Source organism: Typopeltis vanoorti, chromosome 21, assembly GCF_054136105.1.
Source record: "Typopeltis vanoorti isolate ZY-2024b chromosome 21, IOZ_Tvanoo_1.0, whole genome shotgun sequence".
Taxonomy (NCBI): domain Eukaryota; kingdom Metazoa; phylum Arthropoda; class Arachnida; order Uropygi; family Thelyphonidae; genus Typopeltis; species Typopeltis vanoorti.
In genome coordinates, this window is record NC_143569.1 from 65,946,074 (window position 1) to 65,961,399 (window position 15,326).

Sequence of the window (15,326 nt, forward strand, 5' to 3'; positions counted from 1 at the left end):
CACTAGTAGATAACCTAGAATCTCAGTGCAACCCATCGTATACTAATTTAAATATCAACCTTATGTACAAGATTCATCGTCATGTTAGGTCAACCTTAAGACAGAACATTGTCAACTCAGAACATATCACTCCTACAAATCCAACAGAAATGATAAATATCATCTCCCATCTAAACAATAGAAAAGCTCCAGGACCGGATGGCATAACTAACAGAATAGTAAAACTACTTCCAAGAAAGGCCATAGTCCATCTCGTCAACATTACAAATGCTATCTTTAGATTCCAGCATTTCCCTTCTACATGGAAAACAGCCACAATCATACCACTGAAGAAGCCAGGAAAAAATGCTCACCTTCCTGAAAGCTACAGATCCATAAGCCTATTATCCAGCCTCGGAAAGGTAACAGAGAAAGTGATCCTCTCAAGATTCCAAGCAGAAACAGATAAGTTAGGAATTTTGCCTAACGAACAGTTCGGCTTCCGTAGGGCCCATAGTACAGCCCAACAAGTGCACCGGCTGGTAGAAATCATTACTAAAGGTTTCAACTGGAAACTCAATACAGCTGCCATCTTCATCGACGCAGAGAAGGCGTTTGATAAAGTATGGCATCAAGGTCTTCTCTACAAACTGATAAAATTTAATTTCCCAGTCAGACTAATAAAGGTAATACATTCTTATCTGAAAGACAGATACATGCAGGTCAGGGTAGGCGAAACGGTTTCGACCAGACGCAGGATCTCGGCAGGCGTACCTCAAGGATCTCTTCTGGCACCTCTACTGTTTTCAATCTATGTAGCAGACATCCCTCTGAACCCAAGAACAACATTCACTGCATTATATGCTGATGATACTGCACTGATGTCAAGTTCACTGAGCCCAAAACTGGCAACTAAAAGACTACAAAATAGCATACACACTTTAGAAAAGTGGATGGCAGACTGGAGGATCCAAGTTAACCCCCAGAAAAGCTCAGCCATACTGTTTACTAGAAAGAAAATCCATACCATGGAGGATATTTATTTATTGGGAGTAAAGATTCCATGGCAGACTGAAGTTAAATATCTTGGAGTGATTCTTGATAGTAAACTCCTATTCAGCAAACATATTAGTTACATTTCCTCAAAGACATCCAAAGTCTTAGCACAGCTCTACCCTATGATCAACAGACAAAGTAAACTGGACATGCAAACAAAATTAACAATTTACAAGATGGTAATTAGACCGGTTATCACTTACGCATCCCCAGCTTGGAGCCACACCGCAAATTCAAACATTCTAAAACTTCAGAGATTACAGAATAAGTACCTGAGGATGATTCTGGATGCCCCCTGGTTCATAAGAAACACCCAGATCCATAGAGAAGTTAATATCCCTTATATCTCTTCCTTTCTCATAAATCTAGCTGAGAAGTTCTTTACCAAGACAAGTAACCATCCAAACCCGTTAATCAAGGAAGCCTCGGAATATAATGAAGAAGAAATCTACAAATTTAAAAGACCAAAATCTATTTTAAGTTCAGCTGAACGCAACTAACTTCACTGCCCTCAATGGGCGAGCATATAGCTCACAAACACTCCATTCAAAGTTCTTCCATTACAAGACAAAGGGGAATATGAAAAGCAATTTTGCTTCACCCATCTAGCCAGAAATGTTAATGTTAATGTAATGAATTGAACAATACGAGGAGTAGGTAGACCGTGAAGTGCGGTGATTAATATCCTTGGAGGGTAATGAATGGCAAAGCTGTAGCCAATGAAGTTCTAACTGAGGCTCGGCTATTGCTGTTACCCTCCTGCCATGACATGATCAGAGCCTTAATTGTTCAATAACACCTTATCCCTACACTGTCCTCTACAGATAACGGGGAAGATGAAAAGCATTCTTGCTTCACCCCTTTAAGCCAGTCCTTATAAGGACTGAATTGAATATGACATATTTGATTTATAATATATAATATTTAATATATAATATCATATTTTACTAAATGTGAGATCATATTATATTATAAAATGATATACAGTAATCACACCGGCCGAGGTGGATGAAATAGTGGGACCAACTTGCACTTCTTGTCCATGTTATTCAATAGGTGTTACAGAATCGTATCCAGATTTATCTGGATGTATATATACGTCCTGCCCGCTTGAGGGGGAGGTTAAATATAAAATGATATTCAGTAATCACATTAAATATAATTTTACGTGTGTTAATATAAATGTAATAGTTATTATATTATATTTTAATTACATTAGTTATGTTATTTAAATACAGTTCTCTCGATCTGTCTGTTGTACGTTTACGTGTAGACGAGATAATACATAATTCAGGATGAAAATCCTGAATTATGTATTATTAAAAACCAAAACTTAACAAAAATCTTTAAAACATCTTTGCAAAATTATAAAAAAAATCTGAACCTATTTTTGCACGAGATTGTTAAGATAACTGTTTACATACATCTCATCTCATTAACTTGAATTTATAAATAATAACAAAAATTGTCATCACCGACATATACTTACAGTCAGTCAGTTCCCGACTAACGGCCCGAAGTTCCGTTTCGACGATCCTTGTAACTGGAAAATCACTCTATGAACCCAAGGGATATGTTAACGATTAACGTGCCTGAATGCTACAATGTGCGAGTCGGTTTTTATTATATTTTAACTATTTTTACTCTTTGTAAACAATAAAAATTTTACATGTGTACAAAATTTCTCTTGTGTCATTAAAATAATGACACAAGAGAAACAGTGCTTCTTAGCTAGAAACACATAGTGCAAGAATGATACTTCGAAGCTACTACTTTATTAGTTGAACGTTTTATAGGCGGTAAAGGCAGGGACACCAGCAACAAAAAATTCTTCAAATCTAGGAATTGCAAAAAAAAAAAAAATCGTTCTGATGATAGGTCGCTATATTTTAACTTGCTGAAGGTTAAGGCTCATCTTCAGGGGTGAGGGGAGAGGTGACAAGAAATGTGGGCTTTATTAAATATCGGTGCATTACGTCCAACTTGGTTTGCACACTTTGCGTTTTCTCTTTTATTTGCATCAATTTCTGTACAGCAAGCAATTACAGCTTTGCATCATGGGAATCATTTCTTCAAACAACCGTATTCACAGAATCAAATGATTCCGTCAATATTTTCAGTAAATTTTTTTGGTGGATGTGGCTCACTTTCTTCTTTTTCGGTATTTTTTTTTCTCTCTCTCTCTTCTTCTGTAGCTTTCTATGCTTCGAGTTCTATAAGGTATTCGTTTGAGAGATCGTCTTCCATTGCTACCAATAAATGCTCTACATCTTCACAGTCGACCTCCAACTCTTTAACTTGCAGCAATATTGTTATGAAATCTCTTGTAAGGTTCTGTCGGGGGTTCTGTGTATGTATGAACATGTATTTTCAGCATCTTCTTCCGAAGATGCTGAAACTCATTTTGATGTTTTTATGCTGGAATGATTGCAGTTTTTTTCTGTACATCAAAGAAACGGCGAAGATCATTCTCAAACAGCCAACATGAATAGAATAAAAACTAATTCCTTCAATAGTTGCATTCTCCTTTAAAGTTAAAGCTGTGCTCTTTTACATATTAAGGAAATGTGCACCGATTAGCCCTCTGTCCCTGACCATAGCAACCGTTGCTATGGCTCATTATGTTATTCATCTTTGGTGGGCACGGTGCGTGTTATTGTTCCTTTTATGAAACGCCTGATTCACAATACGCTGTTTTTCTTTCTTAGCTCGCCTTGTCAAGCATTCGAGAGCTCATTGGTTCGTTCGTCGGTGACCCTGCGTTCCAGTAACCCGTCGAGTGAAATTAAAGACCATTGCGACACAGCTGGGGCTCAGTTAGATGTCATTTTAACAACCAGGAGTGCTTGCATGGAGAAATTGAAGCCAATTACACTTCCCACTTCCTCAATTAGCGTTGATTGGCCTCCCGGCAGGGTCCGAGAGACTGATCTGAGGGCGCTGGAAGGTTAGTATCCGCTAGGAGGTGCTGTTTCGCCCTATGACTTAGAGTAGTTATCTATTAGGCTTAATAGTCGGAATGATCTTTAAATTGAAAGTATTCAAGATCTTTTATTAGGCGGTTTTATTCTGGATTTCGATTAAAATGCGACATCGTTTGGGAGTTTGGAATTGCATGTGGGGGGGGGGACAATATTTAATTGGTATGACAACGTACAACTATTTCTGGCGGTTTATTTCTAATTTATTCACTGCTTACGTTTTCTAGGAGTTTATATCCTTACAATATTAAAGTGATAGTCAGGGCTTCGTAGTCAATTTGCAATCTTTAGAAATCCCAGCGATGGGTCCGGTAGTACTTCAGTGAATTGAATATATACAGCAGCCGTGTCTGTGATCACCACATAAATTTGTCAAGAGGGAATCTTGCATCTGTGCATATAATCAAAGACATATAGTACTTAGCAGCGTGTTATTTTAAAATGCAGATGTGACGTCATGCTTCTATGGCAACAGTAAATGTTGCTTAGTGGTACTTCAAAGTTGGCAGGTGTCGGCATTTAAAGCCATGTTCTTTTAGGGACAGGATAACCTGTCACCTTTCAGCGCATAGCGGTTCATCTCCCTTCAAATGGACTTTTCAACTGAAGGTGAGTTATCCGATCTCATATGGGAATGGCAATTTTTTTTTTCTCTCGGAAAACTTGGGTTCTTCATCTTGCATACAGGCAAATCGGTCAGAAAACACACTCAACACGCAAAAATACTCTTACAGGTAGATGGTGTAAGTGTAGCATGTAGATCGTAGATTAAGGTGCAGACAGTAGATTGTGTTGGTGTACACAGTCCTTCCATCGTGAGTTCTTGAGTTTCTTGATAGTACAGCTACTGCAAATAATCTATTTTTTTAATTTGTTTAATGATCTGAACTAAACTTCCAAGAAGTAAACATTCAACATGACATCGAACATACGCTAACAGCGCGGAACAAAACCAAAAATTGAAAATAATATATCTCAGCAAGCAACATTTTGAGTAGTGGATGCCCCGTTTGGTGTTGCAGAGTTTCGGTTGTTCACTTTAAATTGGAGGAATTATGGGATGCTTTGAGACCTGTGCTGCAATAGACTGGTGGGGTGGGAATCTGGGAATGATGGGTAAGGAATTTGGGATTCGAGGGAAGCATACTATGGAGATAAATAGGCAACACGAAGAATTGATTGGATCTTGAAGAATGCTGAAGAGTTGGGTTAGCGAAGATGATCTTTCTACCTTTGGAAAGCTTTGATAGGACTGCATCTGGATAGGAGGTGGGAAACGGGTGAAGTGGGTTGTCATTGACTGGGTTTGGAAAGAGATTAGCAGTTGTACGGTTTAGTGTCCTGGGAATCCACGGAGGTGTCCGGTTAATGATAATAGCAACAATTAAGTCTACTTCTATTCGACGGGCATTTGTCATTATCGATGCTGAGCCCTCTTAAGGGCAGTTTAATGTTCAGAGATTTCTTAACATTGTTATATAACAATACTACTTGAACCAAAAATCTAAGGAAATGAGGGGAAAAAAATATTATTACTGATCTTACATTTTCACGAACCAAAGGTTGGTTTTGCGAGGTAGAATTACCGCCAATTTGATTGATGTAAGGAAAAGTGGGAACAACTAAGATCCTACACATGCTAAAATTTACAAATTAGGTTCACTTTGATGCTATTTTAGTGCTGTTACATTTTTATTTTTTTGGATAAAACACAGATGACGTGCAGCATAATTTGTCACTTTACTTAGCGATGTAAACAAATATAGGTCTACAAATAAAGCGAGCAGACGCTTTCCACCCACTTGTGTCTGCGTATCTCCTAGTTGTTCTGTCACGTGATTAAAAAGTTGCTTAAAAAAAAGAAAGAAAGAAAAAAAGCGTATCACGTTTGCATCTTGTTGGGAAGATGCCAGAAATACTTAACGAAAACTTGGGTAGGAATTCTTTAATTATTGCTGTTAGGGTGAGTTGAATGGGGGGAATAGCCGGATGAAGGGACGAATTTGGCAACCCATGCAGATATTTATTGTTTATTTTACTTTGGCGGAGATTTTTTATTTTATTTTATGCAGCAAGTTGAGCGTACTGAAATATAATTCTTGAGCTATTCTGGATTTAAGGGAGACGCAGAATTCAAGGCCAACTCAACTATGCTCTGATCCGTGAAAAAAAAAATGTTTGGTTCTACATTCGTTTTTTTTTTTTTTATTATTATTATTTAAGCTTTTTATCGTGATATTAATCAGCTGATGGACATCGATCGACACAAAACATTATCGGGCATCTGACTACTTCACTAACTTCAATCCAGCTGCAATTAAAAATCCATTCTCGTTAGTTACATTTTAACCAACGTTAGTATAATCGTATAATTATATTTTATTTATTTTTTTCCTTACAAAAGAGAGAGAGAGAGAAAGAAAGAAAGAGAGAGAGAAAGAAAGAGAGAGTTATACAGTTTCAAATAACGATAGTCTAACCTTTGCACTCCCAGTTCTCGAAACAATATTACGACATCCCTAGAATATGACATGACAAGTGTCAGTTGTCCAGAATATTAATATTAATTATTAGAAGTGTTCATTTTTCTCATAACAGATGGGAGAATATACGAAATTCTATTGACCTAAACACATCCCTTTAATGTAAAGAGAGTGTAGCATAATTAGCCACTCTACAGCCAACCCAATTCATACCATAGTTCTGTGTTGGGTTCACTGTCCAATCACGGCAAACTGCGCCATAACAGTCGAATTTTAGTATTGTCTGTCCTGATGTTTGATTTGCAAGCAGCAGCGTTTCTATGGAAACTGTGGCTATGGATAATATGGAACGTGATAGTTCAACTATTCTATCATACTGTCTTAGCCTCTTTTACAGGCTACAAGTTCTCCATATGGTGTCATCAAACAAATACTTTATATAAACGTGACTGACTGGGTAGCTCCACTAACCCGATTTATAAATTGTCAGTTTACTTAATAGCGAGAATTATTCTTTTAGTTAGCAGCTCCAAATAAAGATGACAAATATCAACAGCAGCCACCCCGAGCAATTTTTGTCACCCTCTTTTTTTTTTTTTTGGATGATCCCTTTTGTTTTTACTTCAAAATAATGTAGTCATTTTTATTTCAATATAATTACAATTATAAAATCACACGATTGATGCCGACCTTGTAAATGTGTTGCCCAAACGTGTGCTTCCTTGGTTGGTGCTTGGAGCCGCCTTGTGGCTACTTAAGTTTGATTGTCTGGTAGTACAATGCAGTAAAGCGCATTAGCTGAACGAATTAAAATCTGGTCTGGAAATGCTGATTATTAAAACACTCATATCTATAATCATACCTGACGAACTTTCGAACTTTAATAAATAACTTGGACTGTTACAATCACGACTCCTTCGATGATGTAGCAATCAAATAAGTTTTTTTTCCCTTTTAAAATGTCTCCATTTTTTTTTAAATCGTAGAATATGAAAACACTAATAAAGGGCCTTAAAGCTACTCTTTGATTTCAGCGGAGTTTATAACAAAAACACTCTACCACCACAGTCCGAGACTGGTTAACCCAGACTAGGATGGAAAAAAAATTACACTAAGGTCCTTGCGTGTTGATATGGTGCGCAATGATATAAATTTCCATATTAAGCAAAGAGATTGCAAATTTTATATATTTTTGCTGTAAATTCCGATTCTAAAGCTCCGCCACTTGGTAAGGACGATGTCCTTTGGAAATATCCGGGTTCGAGTTCCGTCTGCGACTCGAATAACCTTCAGAACGACGTTTCAACGGAAGATGCCGTTTTCTTATCCGTATAACGTGGAAACTAGCAAAATATAGCAATTAACTTGTACTTAGGGGAATACGAAAATGTCAAGTTTGTTGTTGTTGCTTTGGATTTACGAGGCCAGTGGATTATAATTGAGTGCCTTCTTCTGACAATCTCGCGTTTCTGAAAGGGAAACCCTTCTCTCTGCAAGAGACTAGATTACTCATCCTCAATTGAAAACATGTCCCTAAAAGGATTCTTCAACTCCTTGACGGGATTCCAACCCAGTGCTTTCCAACTGAGTACAAAAATGGTCATAAAATTTCTAATTTTTAGACTCCATTCTTTATCAAAATAATGGTGCTGCAAATGTGATTCTGTCTTACTATCTTTTTACCGAACACTGTTCAATCGTTAGATAAACTGCGTCCACAAATTATTGTTTACTATATTTTCGAAAGGTTTTGATTGATCAATTCTGTCACTAAAATGGTCCGATTTAAAAATAAAATGAAGCTAAATTTCAGTGAAATTGGTTAAGCCACAGCAGATGAATAATATGGTTTAAGAACTGATAGAAGAAATGAGATACTGGGTGAAAAAAGAAAAAAAAAAAAAAATATATATATATATATATATATATATATATATATATATATTTCTGCTTGGAAAGAAGTCAAAGGAGACCAGAGCGTGAGGAACAAACAGCCAAGGCGTCCATCTTCATAAGATGTAGGACCTTCTTGCGCTGCAATGATTACAGAAATCCTATGGGGAATGCTGTCCACAAGCGATCAAAAAAATTAAAGACTGTTATGGGGCGAAGTCCCTTGATCGACAGTCCTACCATGGAAATCCATGTTGTGCGCCTTGGTTCTGAACGTTTTTGTGCAGGTTCGTGTTCCATTCGATGCCCGGAACTCCGCATTCAGCGTGTCGGGTGACATATGGTAGTATTTCCATATTATCCTTCATCGCACCCTAGGGTCACATTCGGTGAGTGTAGTAGCTCGTCCACTGCGGGTGGCACTTGCAGTTGACTCCCGGTGCTTCCATCTCAGTGTGGTATCACTGACTATTGACCTGGGATGGCACAAAATGTCAACAATTTGTCACACAGATAGCCTTGCAACATGACATCCTATCACAACGCCTCTTTCAAACTCCGACAGTTCCCTTCTCGCAGCCATTACTCCCGGACACAGTTTTACTGACTCGGAGAATCATCTTCCTCCAATTTATTTCGGCTACAAACACGTGACTCGTTACATGGCGATGCACCTTGCCAATGGATATGTCGGTTGACTTATTTTCAAGCAGTGCATATTCGGTATTATGTACATTATTTTACATAATACCTAATATTACATACCTAATGACATTATTATTATTATTATTATTATTATTATTATTATTATTATTATTATTATTATTATTATTATTATTATTATTATTATTATTCATTTATTTATTTATTTATATATTTATTATTATTATTATTATTATTATTATTATATGATAATCGGCGACATAAACAAATATTGCAAACGAAAACCAGAACAACACTGTACAACACTTAGACACGCTATCCATGAACAATCTAATACCAACAATAACATCACGTACTAGAGAAGAAATATTCGGAAATACTATCACTGCCTCCTGTCTAGACCATATAAACGTCCAAGGACCACCAAACAGTACACTACATCAGTCATAGTGTGCAAAGTAGTAGACCATTACTTCACCGCCCTAAACCTGCACACCAAGACAATATCCATGCAATGTCCCACAGAAGAAAAGCGACAGAAAACAATAATAGACGAAGAAATAGTCAACCACGAAATAAGAAAAACCGACTGAGAACACATAGCACCAGATTCAGCAGATATCTTATACAACAACATTAAACACACACACACACTGGAGGAAATATATAAGAAAGCTGCAAAAAAAGTCAGAATTCGCTCAAAAACAACTCAAATCCTTGAATAACACAAAACTTATAAATACACAGAAAGGACGCTCTATGGAAATAATTAAAGCAATATCCAAATAACAGCTTTAAAAACTTAATATAGGATAACAAGGAATCGCCTTACAACACAAACAAGAAATGCAAAAAGAAGCTACTACAGAGACAAACTAACCTCCGCACAAAACAACATGAAACAAACCTGGCATCTGATCAATGAGATGCTAGATTGTGCTCCTAACACCACCGCCTACGAAACCATAAAACAAGGCTTCATGAAAGATGCAAAACCTATCCAACAACTAGCAAATGACTTGAACCAATACTTTGCAGACTCCATCCAAGAACTGCACAGAAATATTCCCCCAATCACAAAACGTGATCCTCTACTTGAACAACAATCAAAACAGACATTTTGGTTCCCAACCATAAAAGAAACAGAACTTCTCTCTGTTATACATCAAATCAAACCAAACAAAGGCCCAGGAATTGATGGTATAAGACCTAAGGATATCAAGCAACATGCAACTAGCTTAGGCCCTATCCTACTAAAATTAATAAATAAAATATTTAAAACAGGACAAATACCAAGTATGCTAAAGACCGCCATAATCACACCCATATACAAACAAGGAAAAATAAATTTAATCAGCAATTAGCCATAGCAACATTACCAATTATCAATCAAATTATGGAGCGGATCATATTGAAAAAACTCACAGCATATACAAAGACCTTTCATATTATCCCAAAACACAATATGGTTTTCAGAAAAATAAGGGAACAACATCTCTCTTGGAAGACTTTACAGACGTAATTAATACCGCCTTAGACAAAAACAAAATTGCCATGGTAGTCTTTATAGATCTAACCAAAGCATTCGATACATTCACACATCAAACCTTGTTAGAAAAGCTGAGGCATGTTGGAATAGACGGGCCTCTTCACAGGTGGTTTACAAACTACCTTCAAAATAGAAAGCATATCACACGTATTGGGTCAAACCGAAGCAGAGAGCTACCAGTAACCTGTGGAGTGCCAGAGGGAGCTGTACTCTCCCCAAATCTGTTCAACATTTACAGCACGATATTAATCAGCTACCTCTCAAAGGTAAGATCTTCCAATACGCAGACGATACAGCAATAATATCCATCCATAATAACACAAGCATAGCCCAAACAAATATGCAACATGACATAAATCTGATCATGGACTGGCGCACGAAAAACTCCATACACCTAAACTCAGAAAAGACAAAATTAATGATATTCAGAAATCAACTGACTCGACCAGTTGATAACAAATATATAACCATCCAGCATTCACTTTCCAACATAAAAAACACACAGAACAGCAAAACCACTACAATCACTCAGGTTGAAACAATACGATACCTTAAAATTTACTTCTATGCAGATATGAACTGGAATAGCCACATAAACCATCTACACAACAAACTCCGAAAAAATAGTGGCAAACTCAACAGGTTTAAAGACATAGTTCCCATACGCCTAAAAACACTAATATACAAAGCACTATGCCAAAATATACTAAGATACGCTATAACAACGTATGCTTTCTGTGCACCCTACAAATTAAATAGATTAATGTCGCTACAGTACAAAATGACAAAACTCATCTTTTGGGAACAAAGAGAAAATCACGACCTTATAAACATTGCAATCGCAGAGCACAAAATACTGACAGCAACATTTATGTCACTATGCAGCCTTGCTAAAACATTATTTCGATGCCAACTACAGGACTGTCAGAAATACATACCGTATAACAAGACCTCAGACTACTAATTATATCACATATAAATACAATAATCACTACGGAAAGGCCACGTGAAACTTCTACATCCCAGACATGATAAACAAATTACCTTTTGAATACAGAAACCTTACAAACTACAATAGCCTGAAAAGAGCTCAAAGGACATTATGCATATATGCAACTACGAACAATTCCAAGTTGTTGTTGTTGTTGTGTGTGTGTGTGTGAATTTCTCAACCTACGGCTGTTGTGGATATCAGACCTGCCAAACAACAGCCTACCTTTCACAAACCAATCAAACTAATAAATAATAACTAACTGGTGTCATCCTCAAATACGCTTATTAAAAAAAGCTCCAAGGATGCAAGCTGAGAAATTACATTTCAACGATCATCAACAACAAAAAAAATCCGTATATTGCATTTAAGTGCTGTACTGATAGCACTTAAAGACATTAAATCAAAAATTGTAATTATATATGTAACTCATCGTTATTGTATAAATACTGTTAAAATGTGTAACCTTATTCAACCGTAACTATAAATTACCAAGTACAGTAACTATTATTAGTACATTATACAGAGAGTAAAAAAAAAAAAAGGAAAATTTGTATGAATTTCATTGTTAACGGGAAAAAAAAAAAAGCAGAACTATATGTGTTGTAAATATGTAATCACAATATGTAATGATAATTTTAATAAGAAAAAATAATCATTATTATTGAAAAATATCAAAATTATTATTAAGAAAAGATATTATGAATTCTGTGAATTGCGTGTGTTCTTTGTCCTACTTTGTATTTATTTATTTATTTTGAGAGTGAGATTCCCAGAGAATGAACCCTGTCATATTCAATCGTAAACATCTCAAAAATACTTCTCGTATCCAATATAGGATTCGAATCCAGATCTGTCCAACCCAAGAACGACGTAGGTGTTGCTTAGTTATGGGCGAAACAAACACGCTCGACATCATGCTTAGTAGTGTCATCCGATTAATATTATTCTTCTGTGTTTTTTAATCTAAAAAAAAAAAAATTATGCCTCCACTACAACAGTCTTAACAGAACAGAAGAGAAAACAAACAACATCCGTTTATAATAATTAATAGAAGCTATCAAAAGAAAATTGAGGTCGCAAACATAAAATGAGAACACCCTTGAATAATCAACGTAAGATAAAAGCAGTAAAATATTCTGAGAAACTAGTAATAGCACAGTGTAAAATATATTCAGGAGGAGGTAGTTAAAATAATTCGAATGTTTCCCATATCAGGGTAAATATAACAAAGGGCATTAGGCGAAAAAACGTTCACGACACCGAACAGTACACAATACGATGCAAAGTGAAACCTTGTATGGAACAAAATCTCCATCATATTTAAGTGCCAAGTTAGGGTTTCCGAATGAAGGATGTGTAGTAAAATGCGCTGCATAAATGAGCATTAAAATATAATGAATACGCTCGTATATCATAATAATCACAGTTGTAACAAATTTGACATGAAAATTAGCAATTAAAAGACCAAGCATTGAAAACATCAGCTACAATCGAAATGAAGGGTTTATAGAACAAGCAAAACATTTGAGCTACTCAGGTACAATTTTTAGTGAAGACAACAAATTACATTTGGAAATCGACAACAGAATAAACAAAGCTGGTATGGTGGGGAGTCAGCTGAGTAAATTTATTTAGAATAAAAGAGAAATTAGCCAAAGCTACTAAACTAGCAGTATAACAAGATGGGGACCATTGTTAAGAGTATATGCAGCCACTAGGCTGCGTGTACTTTAACAATGGTCTATCTAAGACAAGCGCTATTTTGATTTAAGAAAATATGCAAAGTTTAAATAAAAAAAAACCGATGTTTTTAAATGGTTGAGATAGAAAATTTTGTCGATTATTTCTGCCTTGAAAACTTGCCGCTTCCATTAGTTGCTTAGTGGGTCACTGCGGCCCTGCAAGATTGTCCAAACCAATTTCAAGACATGAACCTGAGAGTTGGGTTAGAAATAAAACACGTGATCAATGACTAAAGACCCACAGATATTTGGTGAAGCTGCCTCTGAACTTACTCATTGCTGAGGAACCCCCCCCCCTCCTCCCTTCCCATTCTGGTTCAGTTAACTTCTCCAATGTTGACCCAGTCCATTTTGGGGACTGGGGACTGTACGTGAAAGTATACATCACATTGTATTGTGTGTGTACAACATCACAAACACCCATACCAAAGTCGGGATTCGAACCCGTAGTCCTTTGGCTGTAGTGATACACTTAACTCACGTCGGCATTTATATGTATTAAGAAATAACAATTCCGTATTCAGTTATCATGATTTAAAATTCTTGTAAAAGTATTTCGAACTGTTAAAATTGAAATATTTAAAATCATTTTATTTAATTGAAGTGCATTTACTAACAATTGACTACTTTGGCTGTGTTGAACCCTGTTAATATTCAAGAAAAAGTAAGCGGAATTAATGTAAGCTAGTATGATTCTAAGCCAAATGCGAAATTAAAAAAAAAAATAATAATAATAATACTATCTTATACATTCCTGAAAATAAGGATGATGAAAACATAAGCGCTGTTTATTTGGTAAATGAATTTTATCACCCGGTGTGAGACCTCTATTCGGACTTATCAAAGGGCCGAAATGTCATTGGCAATACTAGACTAAGAGCCTTTTGTGAATGAGATTCGAATTAAAATAATAATAGCAATAATAAAAGAAATCATTTCTTCATCAGGTCACGTGTTGCCCCCCCCCTCCCCGCAAATCTTTCGAATAACGAATGTAAGGTGAAAACCGAAATCATGTGGTATTTTCAGCTTTCTCTGTTGTGTCCATTTATTACAAACGTGTTGTTGGTAGCAGTAAAAAACTAAACGCATTGACCCCGCTTTACACATCGAAAAAACTGGGTCTAAACCCGCTTGGAGTTATCTTCAAAAAAAAAAAAAAACAGCTTGCAAGCTTCCCATCTGTGCGCGCGACCAATAACCACACACCCACCCCAACCTCCATGGTTCTATCGAAAGCACCATTGGCGCACTTTATCGGCGTCACCGGTTTCCGTTGGTCATCAAACGCTGGGCGGGCGTTCCCGTGCCTGTAGCGAAGCCTTATAACACACTAAACGCAAGGAGGGCGACAACTAAAGTTGGCGCCCGGTCTATTGCTGTAACATTAGTTGTAGTGATTGGAGCATTTTTCTCTCTAATCCGACAGATTCCCTGCTTGCTTTGAAAAAGACACGAAAAGTGTGTGTTTCATCCAAGTATTTCTTAGGTCGAGGGTATATTGTAAAATCGTTCAAAGTGGAGCTCTTCCGGTAAGCGAGTTTTATATCTGTCACCTCATTTTCTTTTATTGACTAAATAGACGCAAGTGGAATTATTTCATTTAACCAATCTGCCCAGTTGGGATGCTTGTAATAAGTCCAATGAATAACTCATTGCGTTCGCTTCCAATAGAGACTCTTTACTCTCATTGACCCTATTATAAGTCCTTAGGGGGAAGATAACTTAAAAACTAATGCTCATTCGTGTACGTTTAATTGTTAACAAGCTACCGTATTATTACAGATGTCTACCAATTGTAGCTATAATTTAGTGGAATTACTTACACAGTAACTTTTTAAATGGCTCGAGCTGGTTGGTGGATAAAAAGAAACGGCTTGAATTGTTGGATATTTAGATGTTCTTCAAGTGAAGGAAAGATTTGATATTGGATTTCAGTGAAAGTTTGCTTTTAAAAAATGGTTTTAAAAGAGTTACAAACGTGCT

At 36.5% G+C, this 15,326-nt stretch overlaps 1 protein-coding gene across 1 annotated transcript in view; it reads right to left on the reverse strand.

Moving 5' to 3' along the window:
* The window catches only part of LOC150094935 (blastula protease 10-like), a 96,226-nt gene extending 81,043 nt beyond the window's left edge, over positions 1-15,183 (reverse strand). Inside the window, exon 1 of the mRNA XM_090411153.1 lies at positions 15,167-15,183. The gene's annotated coding sequence lies outside the window, so the exon portion shown is untranslated. The remainder of the gene's footprint in view (positions 1-15,166) is intronic.
* Between the last annotated feature and the right edge of the window lie 143 nt (positions 15,184-15,326).